Source organism: Passer montanus, unplaced genomic scaffold, assembly GCF_014805655.1.
Source record: "Passer montanus isolate IOZ18808 unplaced genomic scaffold, ASM1480565v1 scaffold120, whole genome shotgun sequence".
Lineage (NCBI taxonomy): Eukaryota > Metazoa > Chordata > Aves > Passeriformes > Passeridae > Passer > Passer montanus.
In genome coordinates, this window is record NW_024358723.1 from 57313 (window position 1) to 80576 (window position 23264).

At 50.0% G+C, this 23264-nt stretch overlaps 1 protein-coding gene across 1 annotated transcript in view; it reads left to right on the forward strand.

Annotated features, from left to right (window-relative positions):
* Positions 1-23264, forward strand: part of TRIM9 (tripartite motif containing 9) — a 61770-nt gene that overhangs the window by 10335 nt on the left and 28171 nt on the right. The window lies entirely within an intron of this gene.

A 23264-nucleotide genomic window follows, 5' to 3' on the forward strand; every position in this document is an offset into this window, starting at 1 on the left:
TTTCAGGGCATGACTGAAATGCTTTCTCAATTGGGTTGTCTGAGATGATAAATTGGGGAGAGCCCTTGATGTGCAAACAGGGCTGGATTAACGAGGTGCTGGATGAGGCTGGTGCTGTCCCTTGGCTTGGTGACAATTGCCACCGTTCCCTGGGTGGCACAGCACTCATTCTTTGGCAGGGTACAATGTTACCGTAGAGGTTGGTACTAAGTAAAAGAATTTTCTCATTTTCTAGAAAAGGGGGGAATGAGAGACATGGGGTTAGAAATTAACTTGGGGTAGAAATCAGTTTGGGATTTAGATGAGTTGTGCTGTTTTAACTTCCTGAGTCTATGGCTTGCTCACACTGATGCCTTGTGAAGGCTGAATGGAGCTAAAGAATACATCAGGGATTGATTCCAAGGATCTCCTGCATGGATCCACCTCGGGCAGCACCAGAGCCCAGCCAGGGCTGCCCCCAGGATGAACCCAAATGGTCCCAAAATGCACGAGCGCTGCCGGGGTCTCTCCCTGGGCTCAGCTCTGCTCCATGTGCACATTGCAGTTCAGTGTCCAGTTCCAGCTGCAGCCCCTGCAGTCCCACCCTGCTTGTTTTTCTCTCTGCAGCCCACGGGCTTTGTGCTCCTGGCCTGAGATTGGGATCATTTGTCCTTGGTGCCCAGCTGGAGCAGGAATTGTTTTGTGTCCCTGCTCTGTGCACAGAGCTCAGAACTACACACCATCAGAACCATGCCCTGGTGTGGAGCCCAGCCCCACACACTGAAGCAGCACAGAATCTGAAAATATAAGAGCTCAAACCTGAGGCATCAGCATAGATGAAGTGTGCTGTGTGTTTAACCTGTTTAGTCTGTGAGCTTGCTGTGCAGAAGGCAGGAGTGTAGAACAAGCTTCAGCCTCCATGACAAACGCTCTGAAGCTCAGCCCTGCTGCCTGAGGAGCAGTGACAGCACCTCTGATTGTCCCATGTTCCTTCCTTGGTGCTCCTTTGTAGTTCAGCCAGCTCTTTCTTGAGCCATTCCAGCTCTGTGAGGGGCTGTTCCCCCAGAGGAGCAGCAGTGGTGGCTCCTGTCACGCTGTCACACCAAACCCACACAGCCCCGGCGTGGCTGAGCCGGTGCTGCTCCATCCTGCACCAACACCTCTTCCATCCTGACGTGCTGTTCCCAGGAAATGAGGACCTCAGGGGGCACTTGCTGAGCTCTGTGCTGCCAGCAGCCCACACCTTGGTGAATCAGAGCGAGAGCTCAGACACAGTTTCTCACCTCTGAGATGATTTCTCACCTCCCCCGGAGCACAGCAGCGAAAATTGGTGAATACAGGGATTTTTGGTTTTTTTTCTTTTCATTTTCAATGTTGCCCTCTGGCAGTGGATGCTGTACCTTCCCCCTGCCCTCAGGAGAGGTGACAGCCCAGATGGAGGGGCAGGGAGGTCATTTGCTGGTGGTGGGAGCCGTGCTGTGCTCCTGAGCTGTGGCCAGATGAGCGAGCCCTCCATCCATCTGTGGCCTGGGCTCTCCACTGATCTCCTGCCGTGGTGCCAGGCTGTCAGATGGGCAAGGACAGCACACAGGCAGCTCCAGGGAGGGTATTTTTTCCATTCCTGGCTGGCAGGTGCTTTGCCCACGTCTCTGCCAAGTTGCCAGCTGACCACTGCCTGTTGCAGAAGGTTTCTGGCTCCTGTTGCCATGCTGTGCTGTTTGATGGTGCCACGTGTGCCTGGTTGGCCTGGGATGTGATTCCTGGGTGAGCTGGGAGTGGTGGGAAGGTGCCAGAGGAGAAAAGGAGGCTCAGGGGGGCCCTTGTGGCTCTGCACAGCTCCTGCCAGGAGGGGACAGCCAGGGAGGTTGGGACAGGAGCAGAGGGAACGGCCTCAGGCTGGGCCAGGGGAGGTTTAAATTGGATATTTGGGGAAATTTCTTCATGGAAAGGATGGTCAGTATTGGAAGGAGCTGCCCAGGGAGGTTTGGAGTCCCCACCTGTGGAGGTGCCCAAGGAATCCTGGAGGTGGCACTCAGAGCTCTGGGCTGGGGACAAGGTGGGCATCAGGCACAGCTGGGACTCCATGGCTGGGAGATCTTCTCCAACCTCAGGGATTCTGGGATCCTCTGGGATGTCTCAGCATTGTGGGAAGCCTGGAGGAACGTGCTGCAAGGTGGGAGAACGAAAGGGGAAAGGAAATGGGGTCCTAGCCCCTCTCAGCATCTCCATCCCCACCCCGCAGGGCTCCAGCACCTGCAGAGGCTTCAGGGGCAGAGATTCTGCTCAGTTTGCCCCAAACTGGGTTGGAGAGACTTGGGGCAACCTGCTCTGCTGGAAGGTGGCCTCAGACATGGGCTCTGAGCTGGGGAACACCTCCTGCCATTGCGGGGTGGTTCTTCAGCTGAGGGGGAAAAGTGGGAAAGCTTTTATGGAGCTGTTGCAATTCCTGGGATGTCTGGGACCTGGCACAGGCAGTGACAGCAGGGTGGTGCTGCGCAAGGTCATTAGTGGCAATTAGCACAGATTGTCTCCCAGGGACCTTGTGCACTCAGCATTTGGCACCTCGGTTCATCTTGTGCTGCATCCGAAGGAGAGGCAAGGAATAATTTATGTCAGGGCTGCAGCAGGCTGTGTGTGGTGGGATAAAAGCCCTTCCTGCCATATGCCAAGGATTTGGCTTCAGCAGGGCTGGGAATTGGGAAATTCTCACCCATCACTTCAGGTCCCAGAGCTTTGGGTTTCACCAGCCTGACAGTGAACCCAGGAGGGAGGGACAGACTTTGTGACAGGGCCCATTGGGATGGTGTTAAACTAAAATAGGATTGATTAAACTTGATTTAAGGAATAAATTATTTATTGTGAGGGTGGTGAGGCACTGGAGCAGAGAAGCTGTGGCTGCCCCATCCCTGGAATTGGACAAGGCCAGGTTGGATGAGGCTTGGAGCAATCTGGGATGGTGGAAGTGTCCCTGCCATGGCAGGGATGGGATGGATGTGGTTTGTGTTTATCCAGCCCTTCTTGAAGGGGTCACATCCCAGCAGGGCTCCTGAACCCAGGAAAAATCCACTTGCCTTGTACATGCCCCAAAATACAGCTGTTTAAAGTTAAATATATTATTTTGTTAAATTATTATAATTTATTATATATATAATTATCATTATGTAATATATATTGATTAATATATTTTGTATCTATATTATATATCAATTTTGTGTGTTATAATAATATAACATATAATATAAATATATAATTTATATACTATAATTAATAATGTATATTATTGTATACATTATAGGTTATATGATCATTATATAATATATTAAATACTGTATTATTATTATATAATAATTATTGTGCTATTATTATTTATTATATTTTTAAATTTTAAATTAAATGTAACAAAGTTTATGGGGCCAACACCATCACCTGGTGATGGCACATGCTGCATGTGGAGTTCATGGGGGCTGTGCTGGTTTAGCCTGATTTAAATTCCACTATAAAACATGACCTGTTCCTAAATGTGCTTCACGGGGATCCAGAGCAGAGTTTTGTGCCTAATCTCCATCTCTGGGAAAAGCTTTTAACCTTGGTAAAACAGGGATGAAATCAGTAATTATTTTATTGCAGCCATTTGATTTAAGCAGATTTCATGGTTTGGGGTCTCCAGGTTGATTTGCAGTTCCAGTTTGAAGGAGCCAGGAGATCCCTGAGTACAAATAATGTCACAAATGTGTGTCCAGAGTGGGATTTAAGGCCTGATTGTGCCTCCTGCATTTCTCCTGGCTGTCAGGAATATCTGTGGCAACTTGAAGTGATTGATTCCTTCAGCATGAAGTTGGTGGAGTTGGACTGTGCACATTTTTGTGGGGTTGGGAGGTAATTTATGTAACACTTTATGTAACAGCTTGCTGCCTTCACCACTTTGCATGTGCACAAATCCATCAGCCAACCTCTTCCTGGAGGAGAATATTTTAAAAGCAGGTGGTCTGGGTGGCTGTGCAGCTCTGCAGCAAAAATAGGTGTTTATTCTGAGGCAGGGTTGGTGTAGAGATGATGATTTTGGATGCCTGTGCTCCCAGTGGCAGATATTATGGTCTGGAGTTAAATACGTGAGACATCGCTGGCCTTGGAGGGGATATGGAGATAATCCAAGCCTGGGAGAGCTGGGAATGTTCTCCTGGAGAGGAGAAGGTTCCAGGGAGAGCTCAGAGCTCCAGGAAAGCTGGAGAGGGACTGGGGACAAGGATGGAGGGACAGGACCCAGGGAATGGCTCCCACTGCCAGAGGGCAGGGATGGATGGCAGATTGGGAACTGGGAATTGCTGGCTGGGCTGGAATTGCCAGAGCAGCTGTGGCTGCCCCTGGATCCCTGGCAGTGCCCAAGGCCTCTGTGGGGCACACAGGTCCCTTCTTGGTGGCTTCTCCACGTTGGAAGTGCCAGTGAGAGCTTGGAATTCATGGAGCTGCTGGCTCCTGGTGCTGCTCCACATGCAGGGAATGGTTTTGGTGCTTTGCTGGGAGCCCCTGGCTTGAGGGAAAGATGGGAAGGACAGGCCTGGGCAAGCTTTGTTTCATGAGCTGCTTCTCTTTGTGTGTTCAAAACTGGTTGTAGGTTTAATTGGAAACATCTTTAAATAAAGCAAAGCCTCCAAGGGGAAGGAACAGGCCCTGGCACTTCTGGGACTCAGCCCTTTGCCTTGGAAAAGCCAAGTTAAAAAAGGGAAAAGCCACTGAAAAAAGCCCAAACTTCACATTTTAGGGTTATTTTAAAACTCCTGGATCTCTCTGGTGTTTTTGTGCAGACCCTTTGTCCTTGTGAGGAGCCACCAGAGCCCCCTGACAGTGCTCCCAGGCTGGAGGTGAAGGGAAGGGAACAGGCCCTGGCACTTCTGGGACTCAGCCCTTTGCCTTGGAAAAACCAAAGAAAAAAGTGAAAAAAGCCACTGGAAAAAGCCCAAACTTCACATTTTAGGGTTATATAAAAACTCCTGGATCTCTGTGATGTTTTTGTGCAGACCCTTTGTCCTTGTGAGGAGCCACCAGAACCTCCTGGCAGTGCCAGTGCTCCCAGGCTGGAAGTGAAGGGAAGGGAACAGCCCCTGCACTTCTGGGACTCAGCCCTTTGCCTTGGAAAAACCAAAGAAAAAAGTGAAAAAAGCCACTGGAAAAAGCCCAAACTTCACATTTTAGGGTTATATAAAAACTCCTGGATCTCTGTGATGTTTTTGTGCAGACCCTTTGTCCTTGTGAGGAGCCACCAGAACCTCCTGGCAGTGCCAGTGTTCCCAGGCTGGAGGTGAAGGGAAGAGAAAAAGCCACTGGAAAAAGCCCAAACTTCACATTTTAGGGTTATATTCAAACCCCTGGATCTCTGACATTTGTGGGCAGACCCCTTGTCCCTGTGAGGAGCCACCAGAGCCTCCTGGCAGTGCCCGTGCTCCCAGGCTGGAGGTGAAGGCACAAGGGGTGGCTGGGCCAGACAGGACAAAGGGCACCCATGGGACAAATCCAGGCTTGTCCTGTGCCTCTGGGTTGTCAGTCCAGTGGGTCATGGCAGGGACACTCAGGCTGACCACCTGGGAGCTAATTACAAAGCAGGGCTAATGAGCTCAAGCTCACTGGGCTAATCCTGGTGTGCATCCAGCTCTGTGGGGTGGGCGTCCCACACAGGGGACAAGAGGAAACGGCCTCAAGTTACACCAGGAGAGGTTTATGGGGGATAATAGCAGAAATTTTTACCCAAAAAGGGTTGTTCAGTCACAGCACAGCTGCCTGGGGCAGTGCTGGAGTCCCCATCCCTGAGGCATTAAAAGCTGTGTGGATGTGGCACCTGGGGACAGGGGTCAGTGGTGGCCTTGGCATCCTCAGCACCATGTTGTTTTACACCTGTATCTGTGCCTCCTTTCCTCCTTAGCCTGGTTTTTCTTTCTTTTTTTTTTTTTTTCCTGAAAGCACTTTCCCCTAAAAAAACCCCACACCTATTACTGAGGTAAATGTGAATTTCCCCCCTGCTCCCATCCCCTGGTGTTTCCTGGGTTCTTCTCTTCTCCATAAATGCTCATGAATGATTCAGTGAGCCCAGCACTGGCTTCCCTGGTGACTCCAGGATGGATTGCTCTGCTCCAGTGCTTCAGGTTCCCTCCAGTTGTGGGGATGGAACCCCCTCACTCCTCCTTCTCCATAGAAACACTGACAAGTTCTTCATTATTAGCCAAACATCCCTTCTTATTAAAGATTAATTTTTTTAAAGGCAGTCATTATCTCAGCTCTTCCAAGGGTTATTGATTTATTCTTCTTCCTTTTTTATTAATGGATCTACATCCTCATAATCCATCCAGTGCAAAGGTTTCCCTGCCTCTCATCCTGCTTTCCCTACACATTAATGTAGGAAATAGATTTGTAGAAAATTTTAAAAATTTGATAGGAGGTTTATGTTGTATGTATTAGTATGTAAATTTTGAGATAAGAAATGGTAACTTAGAAATTATATGGAATAGGATAGATATTGTTGAGAGAGAAATGGAGTTAGAAATAAGTTTGACAAGGTGGTTTTATAAATAAGATTAGATCTTTTGGAGAAATGAAATTATGAAAGATGGATTGTAGTAGGAATTGTGAAAAGTAATTTTAGTTAATTAACTTTAAACCATTTATAACATAATGTAGCTAAAGTTGATAGGCCAAGAAATGCTTATAGTGTATTATAACTAGGAAATAGTTTCTGATAGTAATAACATAATTTATAACATCTAGGCTTCACCCTTCACACAAGACTGAAAATGGAATACAAGTTCTTAAAATGCCTCTCAGTTACCCCATCTGTGGGTCAGAAGAGGGAATAACCCCACACATTCCCAGTCTCCTGCTGCCTTCAGTGCTTTTATCATCAGTGCCTCTCTCTGGGCTTTATTTTCCTTGGGATTCTCAGTCTGGGTTCCCAAGGATCCACTTCCAAACATCTTCTGAGCTTGAGGCAGTGGGATTTCCAAAGAGAGCTTGGGTTTGTTTTCCTGTGGCCATTCCCCCCCAGCCAGGGGAGGAAAAGGTTGTGAAATTCCTCCTGTGCCAGCCTGCTCCCTGTCTCAGGCAGGATTTCTGCTTATTCTCAGTCTGGGAATGAGATCCCTTCCCATCTCTGTAGATCCAGCTCTCTCCATGTTTTGGAGCCTCTGTACTCCAGGCTGCCTTTTTGGGTATCTGCAGCACCAAATGCAGTCTGGTTGCTGTCACATTTTGGGATTAATCCCGAATTTAGCCCTTTCCAACATGGGAGACTTGCATCCAGCTGCAGGGGCTCAGAGCCCAGTGTCTGGAGGAGGGAGTTAACAGAGAAGAAAAGCTGAATTACTGTGTTTTTCCTATGATTTCCTGCATTTGAGGTGAGATCTGAGCTTCCTAGGTGTGTTTTCCTGGCGTGGTGAGTGGTGCATTCCCAGTGCTCCAGTATCCATGGTAATGGGAAGGATTTCTGAAGGGCTGCTTTGAAGGACATGTGAAATCCTGGTCCTTGGACCTTCCCTTCAGTGTCTTGCAGAGAGCTCCCAAGGGCAGAGCAGGACTGTGTGAGGCCCAGGGGGTCTGGAGTGGCCCTGCTCAGCTTTGTCCCCACTGAAACCACAGTGGGTGACAAGGTGGGAGCAGCTCTGCTCAGGCAAAGATGTTCCTGGCAGGAAAAACCTCCATTTTTTTTCAGTCACACAGCTTGGGTCATAAAAAACTTCAGATTAGGAGGGACCTCAGAGCTCAGCCTTCTGCCCAGAAGCAGCAGCAGTAACTGAAGGAGAGTTTTCCAGAGTGATTTGGGTTTGAAGGGACCTCAAATCCCACCCAGTGCCACCCCTGCCGTGGCAGGGACACCTTCCACCATCCCAGTGTCCAACCTGGCCTTGGGCACTGCCAGGGATCCAGGGGCAGCCAAAGCTGCTCTGGGAATTTTATCTCAGCCCCTCCCCACCCTCCCAGCCAGCAATTCCCAATCTCCCATCCATCCCTGCCCTCTGGCAGTGGGAGCCATTCCCTGTGTCCTGTCAGCTCTGCTGCTGAGAGCTCCACACCTTTCAGGCTGCCTGGAATCTTCCAGATTGTATTTGTCCTGGCTGAAAGCACAGATCCAAAGTGATGCTCTCCAGGGAGCCTTTCCCATCCTGTTGGAGAGGGAAGAAATGCAGCAGAAAGACCAGGTGATCCATATTTTCCTCCTCCTTCCTGCTGCCGTATGAATCCAGCAATCTTATTAAAAGCAGCATCCAATTAGTGATAATTAGCTGACGTCCTGTTGCCGGTGAGCAGAGCAGAGATGCTGCAGTGGCTGTGCTGAGCAGGTGGATGAGTCAGGTGGGCAGAGCTGCTGTTTCCTGGAGATGTGAGGGATGCAGGGATGCTGCTGGGAATGCTCAGGTCCCTGAAATGTGTTTTGCTGCTGGCTCTGGGCAATCCTGGTCACACAGAACATCTCAGGAGGTTGGACGTGTCACTTCTGTGCTCCTCAGGCACTCACAGTGGAACACAGGCTTAAAAGCAAAGAGCGTTGAGTGAAAGACCAAAAATGATGTTTTAGGAGAACCCACATGCTCCTAAAAACGTGCCAGACAAGCAGAGGGAGGGGCTTGCTGTGTGCTTGGAGGTCAGGTCAGGGGTGGTGGATTTTCCTGAGGAAATGATGGTGGTGATGTGCAGGGATTTATTTGGTGGAAGGGCTCAAAGGAGAACACAAAAACCACCCCAAAAAGGTGCTGTGAGCTGTTCTGGATGTTGGGAAAATTCACAGAATCCCTGGGCTGGAAGGGACCTTCAAGATCATGGAGTCCAACCCAGCCCCAACAGCTCAACCCAACCCTGGCCCCCAGTGCCACATCCAGGCTTTGTTAAACACACACAGGGATGGGGACTGCACCACCTCCCTGGGAAGAACATTCTAGAACTTTATCAGTGATTCATGGCAGCCCAGCCTCAGCTGGAGGATGGTGGGGGTGTGGGGCACCCAGGGGTGGGGATGATTGCAGACCATGGAAGATGAGACCTCAGGAAAAGGCAGCAGGCTGGGTGTGCACTGAGGAGGCTGGAGAGGGGTTTGGGGTGGTCTTCATTGTGTTTCCATGGGTGCAGCAAGAAGTTTGGCACTTCAGTCCTAGCAGGGGAGATGTGGTTAAATTTACCCTTTTCCCACTTTGGGATTGGGGATTTTGGCATTTGGACAATGGCCTGAATGAGTGCCAATGACCCCAAACAGCATCTGCCTCACCAGGGAATAGCCAGAATCCCATCAGGAATGGGAAGGATGGCCTGAGGCTGATTTAGATCTGAGCCAAGGATGGAAATGAGCAAATGCAGGCTGCAGTCATAAAATCATGGAATAGTTTGGGTTAGAAATGACCTTAAAAGGCATCTACTCCAACCCCTTTCATGCTGATGCTGTTCACACCCCAAGCTGCTTTTCACAGTGGCACGTGGTTAAGAGAAGCAGCCAAAAGAAACAAACACATAAATCCACATTTTGTACTTCTGTAGGACTTTGGGTGTGTCCAAGGTAAGATTTGAATGGGAGAAGAGAGACTTTTTGTTTGGCTCCTTCCCTTGGGAAAGTCAGACAAGATTTTGGGGACAGCAGCCCATCCTTGGAGGCTGCAGCACTGAGGATTCTTTAGGAAATGCCAGGAGATGAGTGCAAAGCCACTTGTGGGGATGCTGGGGGATATTTGTGCTTCCTGCTGCCCAAGGGAAGTTCTGTGTGTCCACAGCCAAAGGGAATGAGATGCCATCTCCCATCTGTGCTTTGCAAACCTCCCTTGAGCTAAATCTGTGAGGAAATTGTGTAAAACCCCAGTTCTGGGCAGTAGCTGGGATGCTGGGATGGTGGAGAGCCATGGTTTGGATGGCCAGGGACGTCCTGCACAGGGGAGCTGTGGCTGTGGCACCTGCCTGGTGACAGCCAGGACATCAGCCAGCTGCTCCTGCTGCCTGGAAGATGCAGTTGTGCCTTTTTGGGAGGCACCTGAGGCCTCCTTAGACTGAGACTGCCCCAGAGCTGGCACTGGGAGAGGTGCCTGGGGTCACACTGGTCACCTGTGGCAGGGCAGGGCTGGGTTCCAGACCTCCTGGATGCCACATCAGGGACAGGTTCAGGAGGAAGGAGCTTCACTGGGCTGCCCTGTGTGGTGGGACTTCATAGGGTCACAGAATCCCAGAATATTTGGGTTGGAAGGAGCCTTAAATCCCATCCCATCCCAGCCCTGCCATGGCAGGGACACCTTCCACTATCCCAGGGTGCTCCAAGCCCTGTCCAGCCTGGTCTTGGGCACTTCCAGGGATCTGGACACCCTCCAGGGTGCCAGGGCCTCCCACCCTCCCAGGGAAGAATTTCTTCCATATATCGAACCTAAATCTCCCCTCTTTCAGCTGAAATCCCTTCTGCCTTGTCCTGTCCCTCCATCCCGTGCCCAAATCCCTCTCCAGCACTCCTGGAGCCCCTTTAGGCCGTGGAGGGGGCTCTGAGGTCCCCCTGGAGCCTTCTCCAGCCTGGACACCCCAGCTCTGCCAGCCTTCATGGTCACCACCCAGCCACTCACAGCCATGTGCTCCTTTCCCTTACTGCCTCAGTGATTGCTCACAACTGGAGAATCCAATACAATTTGCATTTCTGGGCAATTAAATGTCAAAGCAAAGTCAAGACGCTGGCGAGCTGTCAAGGCTGTTTATGGCTGAGCTGGCTCCAGCACCCAGATGGTAATTAAAGCTGTAGGACAAGACAAAAGGATGGTCAGTACATTCCCTGCAGGAAGAGGAATTGCCCCACAGGGCTCTCAGCCCTGGGTTAGGGCCAGGACTGGGGGAAAAAAATCATTGTTTATGCAGTTAATCAGGTTTAAATTTAACTCCAAACAATGTAATCAGATTTAAAGACTTAATGCAGTAATGGGATGGGAGAGCTGAAGTGTGAGTAACCGCTGGAGTGGGAGGCACTGATGGGATTGGAGCAGATGGAGCAGAATTTTAAGGCAGAAAGCAGCAGATCTGCAATGTGCACAGTCCTGGGTGCTGGGCAGGGCCTGGACCACAAACACTGCCTGGATGGGGATGGAGGAGAAGCTGCTTGGTGCTCACAGGCAGTGGTGACCACATCTGTGTATTCCTGTGCTAATTCTACCCCAAAACTGGGTGTGCCCATCCCCTGACAGCTTCTTGGCCTTGCTTTGTGCACAGCACCTTTATCCTGGTCAGGACACAGATCTTGACCCATGAGATCATAACCTCAGTCTTTGCTTCCATGTTTTTCTCATCCACCATGGAGAAAAGCTGTGTCTGAGGAGAGTGTTTGCCTGCTGGGACTTCCCTCACCACTCACACATCATAACCTCAGTCTTTGCTTCCATGTTTTCTTCATCCACCATGGAGAAAAGCTGTGTCTGGGGAGACAGTGTTTGCCTGCTGGGACCTCCCTCACCACTTACAGCAACATCCTCCAGATTTTTCTGAGTAAAAAGATGCAACAGTGATTTTTTTGTCCTTCAAACACAGCAGGAACCAACCCTTTCCCTAGCACTGACCTGGTTGGTTTAGGTTGGGAGTGGTTTAGGTTGGAAGTGGGTTAGGTTGGGAATGGTTTGGGTTGGAAGAAATGGTTTGGATTGGGAGTGGTTTGGGTTGGAATTGGTTTAGGTTGGAATTGATTTAGATTGGGAGTGGTTTAAGTTGGAATTGGTTTAGGTTGGAAGAAGTGGTTTAGGTTGGGAGTGGTTTAAGTTGGGAATGGTTTAAGTTGGGAATGGTTCCATTTGGAAGTGGTTTAGGTTGGAAGTGGTTTGGCTTGGAAGAAGTGTTTTAGGTTGGAAGAAGTGGTTTTGGTTGGAAGTGGTTTATGTTGGAAATGGTTTCGTTTCGAAGTGGTTTAGGCTGGAAGAAGTGGTTTGGGTTGGAAGTGGTTTGTGTTGGAAATGGTTTGGGTTGAAAGAAGTGGTTTAGGTTGGAAGTGGTTTGGGTTGGGAATAGTTTAGATTGGAGTGGGTTAGATTGGAATTGGTTACAGTTGGAAGTGGTTTAGGGTAGAAGAACTGGTTTTGGTTGGAAGTGGTTTGGGTTGGAAATGGTTTCGTTTGGAAGTGGTTTAGGTTGGAAGAAGTGGTTTAGGTTAGGAATGGTTTCGTTCAGAAGTGATTTAGGTTGATAGAAGTGGTTTAGGTTAAAATTGGTTTAATTTGGAAGTGGTTTAAAGCTCCTTGACCTTCTCTTGCAGTCATTCCCCCAGTGCTCATGTGTCCTGCATAAACAGGAGCGTTTCACAGCAATCCCTGAGGAGCTCATTTCCCTCTGGAAGAGCTCAAACCCTCTGGCATTCCTCAGGCCTGAAGCACAAGGGAGGTCAAGTGGAGCAGTGGTTTTTTAGGGAGATTACAGCAGGTTGCTGAGGAAGGGGTTTGCTGCCTCCAGGATAGAATTAAGGATGGCCATGACACCAGCAGTGCTTCACATCCTACTTTTCCTGTTGTGGGACTCCTTGGGAAGAGCTGAGGTGCTGGACCATGGCTCAGTGTTCCTGAGCACCCTGTGAGAGCCTGCTTTGGTGTTTGTCATGGACAGAGGCTGCTCTGTCCCTAAATATTTTTTGTTGTTTTGGTTTTTATGTCTCTTATTTCTAAAACTGGTGGGAACTCATAGCAAGAAACACAGAATTTGGGTTGGAAGGGATCTTCAAGCCCATCCCATTCCAGCCCTCTGCTCATGGCAGGGACACCTCCCACTGTCCCAGGCTGCTCCAAGCCCTGTCCAGCCTGGCCTTGGGCACTGCCAGGGATCCAGGGGCAGCCACAGCTGCTCTGGGCACCCTGTGCCAGGGCCTGCCCACCCTCCCAGCCAGGAATTCCTTCCCAATATCCAATCTAAACCAACTCTCTGTATGAATCCTCTCTTGAGGAAGTCAGTGCACAGCAAATATCAGGATTAATATTGCTCATTAGTGCCAGGTAATCAAGGCAGTGGATGCAGTTATGAGCAGCCTCAGGAAGCAGAGTTCAGCTTCTGGAGGAGGTCAGAAGGAGCTGGCTCCTCAAGGAAGATCTCCCCCATCTCAGGCAGCCACAGAATGAGCATTCCTGTTGTTCTTAAGAAGCAACAGATTCATTGCAGAGTCTTAATTAGAGAGAAAGGTTCTTAATGGAGCCAGAGCTGCATTTCCTGAGCAGGCTGCTTAGCAGCTAATCCCCCCCAGCTGATCCCTGCTCCTTGTGGCATTTTCCCTTCACCCCTAAGCCTCAGAGCCCTGGATTCCCCTCACCACGGGGCAGCAGACAGAAGGAAATGGGTATTAAAGACTCAGCTGTGCTGTCCCGAGCTCCAGGGTCAGCTCCAGGTGTTCCCTCTGAGGTACAGAGCTCACATCTCCCTCTGGGTCACCCTCCCAGGGTCCTGTGGCTCCCACAAAAAACCCCAGTCAGTCTTAGAAGACTCTGTGGTCAAGATGACCCCAGGATTGTTAAAAGTCTCTTTTAACCAGCCTGGCAGTCAAAGAAGGAGTCGGAGTCCCTTGGCTCTGCTTTTCAAGGTTGTTTATTTTATCTCTTACATTTTTTTCTGACCTACTGAGATCTGTCCTGCAGGTCAGGTTGTGGCACACTGACCACGCTTGGGCTGGTGTCAACATTTTATACCAAGAACTACATGTACTTTATTTACTATAATTTTCCAATTCCTATCACCTATGTTAGACAGTCTGTCTACTCTGAACCAATTTAAAAGTGCCAGCATCACCCAGAAGATGGAGGCTATGAAGAAGAAAGAAGGACAGGGCACGCCCAAATTCCTCCATCTTGCCCCCTGAACCCCCATTCTAAAAGTCTTAAAATTCTACCTTTTTACCCTGTGACAACTAACTGTTACTCTGCTTAAACTCTCGTGACTTGTGATTCTTCACACAAAGCTGGCCATTTGCTCCATGGGTCAGAATCAAAGGCACAGGTGTCTTTGGCTTTGTGCCAGGGGCTCAAACCATCCAGGACAGCCAGAGGAATGTCCTGGGTTCCAACAAATCTTCTCCAGGGACATCCCAGGGCACAGCAGAGAGGGATTTGCCTCTGCAGGAGGTTTGGAATTAAATAAGGGGCAGTGGAGGAGGCTGGACAAAAGAAAACTGGATCAGAAGGACATGGAGCTGCTGGAGGGAGTCCAGAGGAGCCACGGAGCTGCTGCAGGGCTGGGAGAGCTGGGAATGTTCCCTGGAGAGGAGAAGGCTCCAGGGAGAGCTCAGAGCCCCTGGCAGGGCCTGAAGGGGCTCCAGGAGAGCTGCAGAGGGACTGGGGACAAGGATGGAGGGACAGGAGCCAGGGAATGGCTCCCACTGCCAGAGGGCAGGGATGGGTGGGAGATTGGGAATTGGGAATTGCTGGCTGGGAGGGTGGGGAGGCCCTGGAATAGAATTCCCAGAGCAGCTGTGGCTGCCCCTGGATCCCTGGAAATGCCCAAGGCCTGGCCCTGCAGGATCCCAGGACACGAGGACCAGCCCTTAGCAAAGTTGGGGCTCTTCTTGCCAGGGTTTAGCTCCCCAAAAAAGCCACACTCACCATGGATTGGAGTTCTCTGGTCCTCATTCTCCACCCTGATGTCTGTGCAGGGCTGCAGTGCTTCCTCTCAGGGACACAACCTAAAACATGGAGAGTGGACCTCATCGCCAGCTCACTCAACAAGTGGATATTTGGAGTTTTTACTTTCTGTCCTTACCTCGTTTGCCCCTCTCTGTGCCTGTGGGAGGGCAGCAGCTCCTGGCTGAGTTTTTCTCAGCATCCCTGTAACAGATCCTGCAGTTCTGTCTGTGCTTTCAAAGGGACCTGTGTCAGGTGCTGGCAGGGAAAAGCTAAGATCATTTTCTATTGATCATTAATGAAGCAAACCAGGAATTAATTGGACAAAATCAAAGGGCTGTAGCGAGGTGCTTGCATTTCTTCTCCCCAAAAATCAAAGCAAAGACTGGATCCTATATCAAAGCAAGGACAGAGGCTCTTTAATACATCCTCACAACCAGGAGCAGCCCAGGACATCCCATAACTCTGGTATTTGTTCAGTCCAAATACCAGGGACAGCCAAAAAAGTCACATTAGTGATCCACACTGTGTCCCTGAGTGAAAAACCAACCTTGCTCAGCTTCAGCCAACCTGGAAGATGGACTTGATGATCTTGGAGGTCCCTTCCAACCTTTTAATGATTCTGGGATTCATCAAGGAATCCTGCTGGAGCAGCCCTTTTCCAGGGGGATGAGCTAACCCACTGCAGGGCCTGAGGTGTGGAAGGTCACTGCAGCTCTGATGGAATCTGGCAACTTCCCCTGGTGTCTCCATGGGTTTGGAAGGTTGGTATCTCACAGGCCCCTTGGCTTTGTGTCTTCTGCTGGGGAATTCACAGAATCCCTGGGTTGGGAGAGACCTTCAGGATCACGGAGTCCAACCCAGCCCCAACAGCTCAACCCAACCCTGGCCCCAGTGCCACATCCAGGCTTTGTCAAACACCCCCAGGGATGGGGACTGCACCACCTCCCCGGGCAGCCATTCCACAGCTTTATCACCCTTTCTGGAAAAAATCTTTTCCTAAAATCCAACCTATTCTCTCAACCTATTCTCTCAACCTATTCTATCAACCAATATCTCAGCCACACCTTGAGCTGTATCCTCTGGCTCTGTCAGTGAGGAGACCAACAGAAGGAGACCAACCCCTCCTGAGAGTTTTGCATGCCTGGTTTGCCCCTCAAAGAAAGGGGATCAGAGAGCAGGGATGCTGGAATTTGGGGCTTCTTTCTCCCAAATCCTGCTGAGCAATCACTGCAGGCTGCAGGGCACCAGCTGGCCTGGCCTGGGAGCCAGGGAATGCAGGTTCAAGTGAGCACAAGGATTCACAGCAGGAGCAAAACACTTTGCTGTTCCATTTCAGCAGCGTGTGACCTGTCCCTGAGCATCCCAGGCATTCCAGCCAGGCCCTCATCCACATGGCTCCTGGCAGGAGGTCTGCAGCCCAGACTTGTTCTTTCACAGCTCTGACATAACTATTATGTGCCTCAGAATCCATGCCAAGAGAAGAATTGCTGGTTTTCATCCTCAGTCTCCTGCTTCCAGGAGATTCCAGTGCAGGGCTTGGCGACCAAATAATTTTTAAAAGATTAAAAGTCTCCTTTCAGGGGTGACCCCCAAAACCTGGGGGCTGGTCAGGGTGTGGGGTGAGGGGCTCAGCTGGGCCTAGGCAAGTACAGATGGATGACAAACAGTGCCACTGCTGCAGGATTGTCACTGTCACCAGGCTGAATAAAACACTGAATCCAGCATGGCCTGGGAGCAGGCAGAGCTCCCAGGACCTGCCCAGGGCCAGGGCACCCCACACGGGAGGCAGGGAAAGGGTTTCAGTAAGGTCATGCTTGAAAATAATCTATCCTTGTTGTATTTGCAGGCTGGAGCTTTTGAGTCAGTTGTGCCTGCTGGGGGAACACAGTGCCCTGTGTCTGCCTGAACAAAGCCAGGCCAGGGCCATCTGTGCCCCCCAGTGACAGCTCACGGGGCTGGGGCTTCAGCTCTGCCTGCCCACGGCCAGCACCACCCCACACGGAGCCCAGGGCACCCGAAGGGGTGAGGAATCTCGGAAAGAATTCCATTTCTTTTTAATAAATTTTTACAATTTATTTTTCTTTCTACGTAGGCAGGAAGGGTGAGTTGGGCTCACATCTTCACTGCATGGCTCAGGAGGTCACAAGACTCCTTTTAAGGATTTATTGATCAATAAAACACTGCCAACAAGGATATTTATGTTTTTAACCCAATCCTTAAGTATTTCATCTCATGGAGCCATGCTACAGTGTGAGCTTCCTTAGCCAATAATATTATGACACACAAACCCACAGTGCTGCATTCTAAACTCCTTGTTCACCTCTGGAACTACTTTTATTTCTGTATCTTAAACTCTAAAACTCTAAACTTTCTTCTTCTTCTTAACTTTAAACTATAAATCCACATTCTCACTTCTAGCAGCTAAGTTTGGAAGCCTTTTCCAAGGTCTTATGGAGCTGCTCTTCCACCTGAGGATTTACCTTTCATGCCCCCCTGCACACCTCAGATTCCCTGGGGTATCTACAGTGAAGGAGGAGAACCAAGGCCCCTGTGGAATGCAGCAGGGGAGTGGGATCCATTCCTAAAAATTCCTTTTTCTCCCACAGTTTGCATCCAGGAGCTGTGCTCACACACCTGCCTGTCTGTGTGTCCTTCTGGGGACAAGTGTAGGCTCTTCCTTGACTTGATCCTTGGTTTTTTGTTTGATTTTCAGCTTTCTGGCAGGCTGGGATATTGTATTTGTGGGGTGCCCCGTGGCAGGAAGGAATGATCATCTGACTCCATGTTCTTAGAAGGCAAATTTATTATTTTATTATATTAAAGAATACTAAACTATACTAAAGAATACAGAAAGGATACAGACAGAAGGCTAAAAAGATAATAATGAAAACTCTTTCCAGAGCCTTGATACAGCTTGACCCTGATTGGTCATGGAGTCAAAACAATTCACATGAAACCAACGAAAGAATCCCCTTTGGATAAACAATCTCCAACCACATTGCAAAGCAGCAAAACACAGGAGAAGCAAATCAGATAATTATTGTTTTCCTTTTTCTCTGAGGCCTCTCAGCTTCCCAGGAGAGAAATCCTGGGTGAAGGGATTTTTCAGAGAATGTGAATGCCACACTGGGGTCACATCTTCTTGTGGAAATCCAGGGAAGCCTGAGCTGGAGCCGGGTCAAAAGCTCAGCAGCAGAATGGTGGAGTTTGGCAGGGGGACAGTTCAGACCCTGCTCCTGTCACCTCCTCTGGCTCAGTTACAGATATTTACAGCTGAGATTGCAGAATCACAGCATCCAGGAGTGGTTTGGAAGGGTTGGAAGGGATGTTCAGGACCATCTCATTCCATCCACTCCCACCTAGTCCAGGCTGCTGCAAGCCCCATCCGGGCTGGAGAGGGACTGGGGACAAGGCCTGGAGGGACAGGACACAGGGAATGGCTCCCACTGCCAGAGATGGGCGGGAGATTGGGAATTGCTGGCTGGAATGGAATTGCCAGAGCAGCTGTGGCTGCCCTGGATCCCTGGCAGTGCCCAAGGCCAGGCCCCTGCAGGGTCCCAGGACATGGCACTGTGACCCCCCAAGTCTCAAGGGGCAGGATCAGCCCAGGCTGCAGCTCCTGGTTTCTTTCCAGAGGCAGCCTTGAATCCAAAAATCAGGCACTGGAGCCAAAAGCCAATTAGCAGCAGTTTAGCTTCATCAACTTCCTGACTGAATGCGAGTTTTAATTAAACATCCCATTTTAATTAGGCAGCCATCACGTACAGGGGGCTGGCCTCAGGATTCGAAGGCTGCAGGTCCTGTGCCTTAATTAAAAGCAAGACTCACATGAGTTCAGCTCCAGCATCTGTGAGAGCTCCTGAGCCTTTGGAGGGCAGGAGCAGAACAGCTCTGCCATGGTGTTCCTCTCCTCTTGTGCTTCCAGAGGGATGCTCCAGTGGAGGAGCTGGCTGGGAGGTGACCTGGCTGGAAGGACTCTGAGGGGCTGGAGCGTGTCCAGGGAAGGGAACAGAGCTGGGAAGGGGCTGGAGCCCCAGGAGAGGCTGAGGGAGCTGGGAAGGGGCTGAGCCTGGAGCAAAGGAGGCTCAGGGGCCCTTGTGGCTCTGCACAGCTCCTGCCAGGAGGGGACAGCCGGGGGGTCGGGCTGTGCTCCAGGGAACAGGGACAGGACAAGGAGAAACCATCTCAGGCTGGGCCAGGGCAGCTCAGGGTGGTGGGAGGTGACCTGGCTGGAAGGACTCTGAGGGGCTGGAGCGTGTCCAGGGAAGGGAACAGAGCTGGGAAGGGGCTGGAGCCCCAGGAGAGGCTGAGGGAGCTGGGAAGGGGCTGGAGAATTCCTGAGGGAGCTGGGAAGGGGCTGAGCCTGGAGCAAAGGAGGCTCAGGGGGCCCTTGTGGATCTGCACAGCTCCTGCCAGGAGGGGACAGCCGGGGGGTCGGGCTGTGCTCCAGGGAACAGGGACAGGGCAAGGAGAAACCATCTCAGGCTCCTCCAGGGTGGGTTCAGGTTGGATATTTCAGAAAATTTCTTCCTGGAAAGGGTGGTTAGGCACTGGAAAAAGCTTCCCAGGGCAGGGGTGGAGTCCCCATCCCTGGAGGGATTTAAAAGCCACGTGGATGTGGCACCTGGGGACATGGCCAGTGGTGGCCTTGGACTCCACAACGAACAGCTGGACTCCACGATCTCAGGGGGCTTTTCCAACTCCAACAAATCTGTGATTTTTTTAATCCTGCCTGGTGCCAGAGCCTGCAAACAAGCTGGGTTTGAAATGGGACCAAGTTCCTCACCCCTGTCTAACAGCAGTGAAGTGAGGCTTGTCCAGATGGAGCCGTCCCACCCCTCCAGCACCCAGTGCCTCCAAAATCATCCAGCCCAGCTCCCTCCTCACCTCCAAATCAGCGTGCATGAGCTCCATCACTGCCAGCTGGGCTGTGGAGGAGGAAAACCAGAGCACTCCTGCTGATGCAGAGTTCAAATGATGCTTTTCTCTGTTTCTTGGAGCCTGCTCAGCTCTCCTGAGCCCTCAGCTGTTGTGTTTGCGGGGAATGCCCCAACAAAGGCAGGGATGATGAATGTGACTCCATGGGCTGATGCAGAGTTCAAATGATGCTTTTCTCTGTTTCTTGGAGCCTGCTCAGCTCTCCTGAGCCCTCAGCTGTTGTGTTTGCGGGGAATGCCCCAGCAAAGGCAGGGATGATGAATCTGACTCCGTGTTCTCAGAAGGCCAATTTATTATTTTATTATACTATATTATATTAAAGAATATTATACTAAACTATACCAAAGAATACAGAAAGGATATTTACAGAATGCTAAAAATGTAATAATAAAAACTCGTGACTCTTTCCACAGTCTGACACAGCTTGGCACTGATTGGCCAAAGAGTGAAAACAACTCAGCAGAATCCCCTGAAACAATCACCTGTGGGTAAACAATCTCCAAACACATTCCACACAGGAGAAGCAAATGAGATCAGAATTGTTTTCCTTTTCTCTGAGGCTTCTCAGCTTCCCAGGAGAAAAATCCTGGGCGAAGGGATTTTTTCAGAGGATGTGAATGCCACACTCAGCCTTCTGCTCCCATGCTTGTGCTGGGACAAGGCAGAATCAGAGAGTGACAGAAATGCCTTTGTCAGCCGTGCCTGGGAAGGAGGAGGGTTATGGAGCTATTAGTGAGCACAAAGAGGGGACAGATTCTCTCCTGAGTGCTCTGGGGACAGAAGGATTTAAATGCTTCGCTCCCATTAATGCTAATGTGAATCACAGAGGTCTCTTCTTACTGCCTTGGACTGAGAGCATTGAAAAAAGAAGCAGCTTTCCACAAAGGATAAATCCCCTTGATTTTAAGGCACCGCTAAATGGGATTTTTCTTCATTTCACACTCATTAATTTCCCTGCCTGTGCTGGTTGAGGGCTGGGCTCAGCTCCACTCCAGCACATGGCAGCTGCCCAGTGGGTGATCCCAGGGATGGTGTCCCCAGAGAGGGTTCCCGACCCCAAAAAGCCACAAGGATTTTGTTGTCACGTGGAGATGCAAAGTGCAGCATTCCAGGTCGCTGCAGCGTGTCAGAAATATTCACAGTTATTTGAATATATCACACAATATTCCTCTTTGGAGGACTCCAGTGCCTAAAGGGGCTCCAGGAGAGGGATGTGGGACAAGGGATGAAGTGACAGGACAAGGGGGAATGGCTTCCCAAGGGAGACCCATCTGGAGATGGGAATGAAGCTCCTGCTGGTGAAAAGCCAAACCTTGGAGCTCCTGTGCCCACCCGTGTTTAGGAACTAGCCTTAAAATTCTGGAAAAATTCCACTTTTCAGACTAGATAATGCTCTTCCCTCACTTGCACTGGAGGCATCAGGAATGTCTGGAGCAGAGGGAAGGGCTGAGCTGAGACAGGGGTGGAGTGAGCCCACAGGCAGGGATGCTCTGAGCTGATGGACCATTTTTTTGTGGAGGCTCCAAGCTTGGAGCCATTGTGCTGCAAGGCTGGGGGTGCCTGGGGTGAGGGAACCTCCATGGACAGCACACACAGGCACCACAGAGCTCTTATTAATTTTTAAGCCCAGTTTTAAAAAGCTTTCCCATCAGGAAAGCCTCAAAGAATTATGTTGATCTAAAGATACCCTTTATGAAATTCATGTTAATGGGAGAGAGAAAAAAAAACAGCCTTTTAAAGACATTAAAGGGAAAAAAAAAATAACAACCCAACATGCTGCAATTTTAATGAGGAGCTTGTAAACACAACCACCCCCTGCTGATTTTTTCCATTAATTGCCGGTGTTACCAGGGACCTGGGCTCTGCAGCAACACAGCTCTCAGCAAAACACCTTGCTGGGCTTGGGGCATCCTCCCAAGCCCGGGAGGGCTGAGGAAGGTGATGGAGGCTTTGGAAGAGGCAGGGCTGGGCTGGCCCTGCTGGTCCCTGACCTTGCCTGGAGGGAGGAGGGATGGGGGGACCTGCAGAGCTGATTTAGCAATCCCGTTTTTATTAGAGATGCATTCCCTGATTAGCTCCACATCCTAAGGATAAATTACAAAGGAAATGCAGGAAGCACTCGGGTGAGATTAAAGTCTCCCGGGGAAGCAGCAGCGAGGTCATTTTCTGGGCCATTATTTCTGGGCCATTAAAGGGTTGCCACGGCTCAATGCTGGGTTTTACTCTTTATTTCAGCCCAGAAAGAGCTGGAATCTCTTCCCTTCTCCCCTCTCCCACACTGGCATCCAGGGGGGCACAGCACTGCTGGGAAGGGGTGCCAGCCCAGTGCCCACATCCTCATCCCTGCAAGGATGGGCACAGTCGATTTTTGGAGATTTGGGGACAAATCAACCACCTTCCCAACACCTTTCTGTGTCTGCCTCAAAGAAAGATCACCCCCCAAAACCCACGGGGTGTTGGCAGCCAATTTGCAGCCCACAAAAGAGGCAAAATGTCTCCCAGAGGGAAATTGCTGAGGGTGATTTGGCCAGCTCTTGACATAATCCACACTCTGCTGTGATGGCAGAAGGGGGAGACTGGGAAGATTCCCGGGTGAGTGTTCAGAAAGAGCCGTGGAAATGAAAAGGAAAAAGCATTTGATGAACATAATGATTGTTATTACCACGTTCTGCTGCTCAGGGCCAGGGCTGTGGGAGTGTTCCCACTCCAAAGGGAGAAGGAGCAGTCAGTATTTTGCAGGGAGACCTTGACCTTCTGTTGGATTATGGTTTTTTTCTGACCTAGAGATGGGGCAACTGAGAGGTGTTTTAAAACTGTTATTCCATTTTCAGGCTCATGTGAAGGGTGAGACAATACAGATGTTATAATTCACACCATCACAATCAGAAGCCAACTCTTTCCTAATTACAATACATTTCAAGTGTTTCTTGGCCTATCAGCCTTTGCCATACCATGCTGTAAATGCCTTAAAGCCAATCATCTAAAATTACCCCTCATGAGTCCTACTACAATACATCTCCCACAGTTCTGTTTCTCCAAAGTATCTAGTCTTTTTTAGCAAAGCCATCCTTTAAAACTTGTTTCAGGTTCAATTTCTCTCTCAACAATCTCTATCCTATTCCATAACATTTCTAAATCAGCATTTCTGATCTCAAACTTTCCATACAGTTGCACACTATATAAACTTTCTGTCAAGCTTTAAGAATTTTCTTAAATAAATCCATTTCCCCCAACCTTCACTTCCAGGAGGCTTTGGGTGATTTTCAGTCTGACTGGGGTGGCCTGACCTGTGTTCCCAGCAGATTTTTGGTGATCCTACAGGATTTTTGGTGATTCCCTGGAGGACACAGATCCAGGGGAGGGAGCAAGTGGCTCACTGTGAGAGCCAGGGTGGATGTGGCTTGTCCCTGATCACCCAGGGAAACCTGTGGACGAGGTGGACACTGAATATCTTGAATATCTGCTTCCCAAAGCCAGGGTATGATGGTTAACCCTCCTCTTCCTCTCCTTGCACTCAGGCACACCTTGGTGGGATGCTGGTTCTGAGCCCAAACCCCACACAATCCTATCTCTTTGGTGAAAACCATTGAGATGGGCTCATTTCAGATGAAATTAAATCTTCATCTGGTCTCTGATATCTTGTGGGTGTCCAGTCCATCAGCTGCATTGCAGGGGCTCTGATGTGGGTGAGGTGGGAGAAGCTGCCCACATTTCCACAGCTTGCCTGTTAGCAGGGCAAGGTCTGTGCAGGTGGCTGAAGTTGTTGCTTTTGTTTTT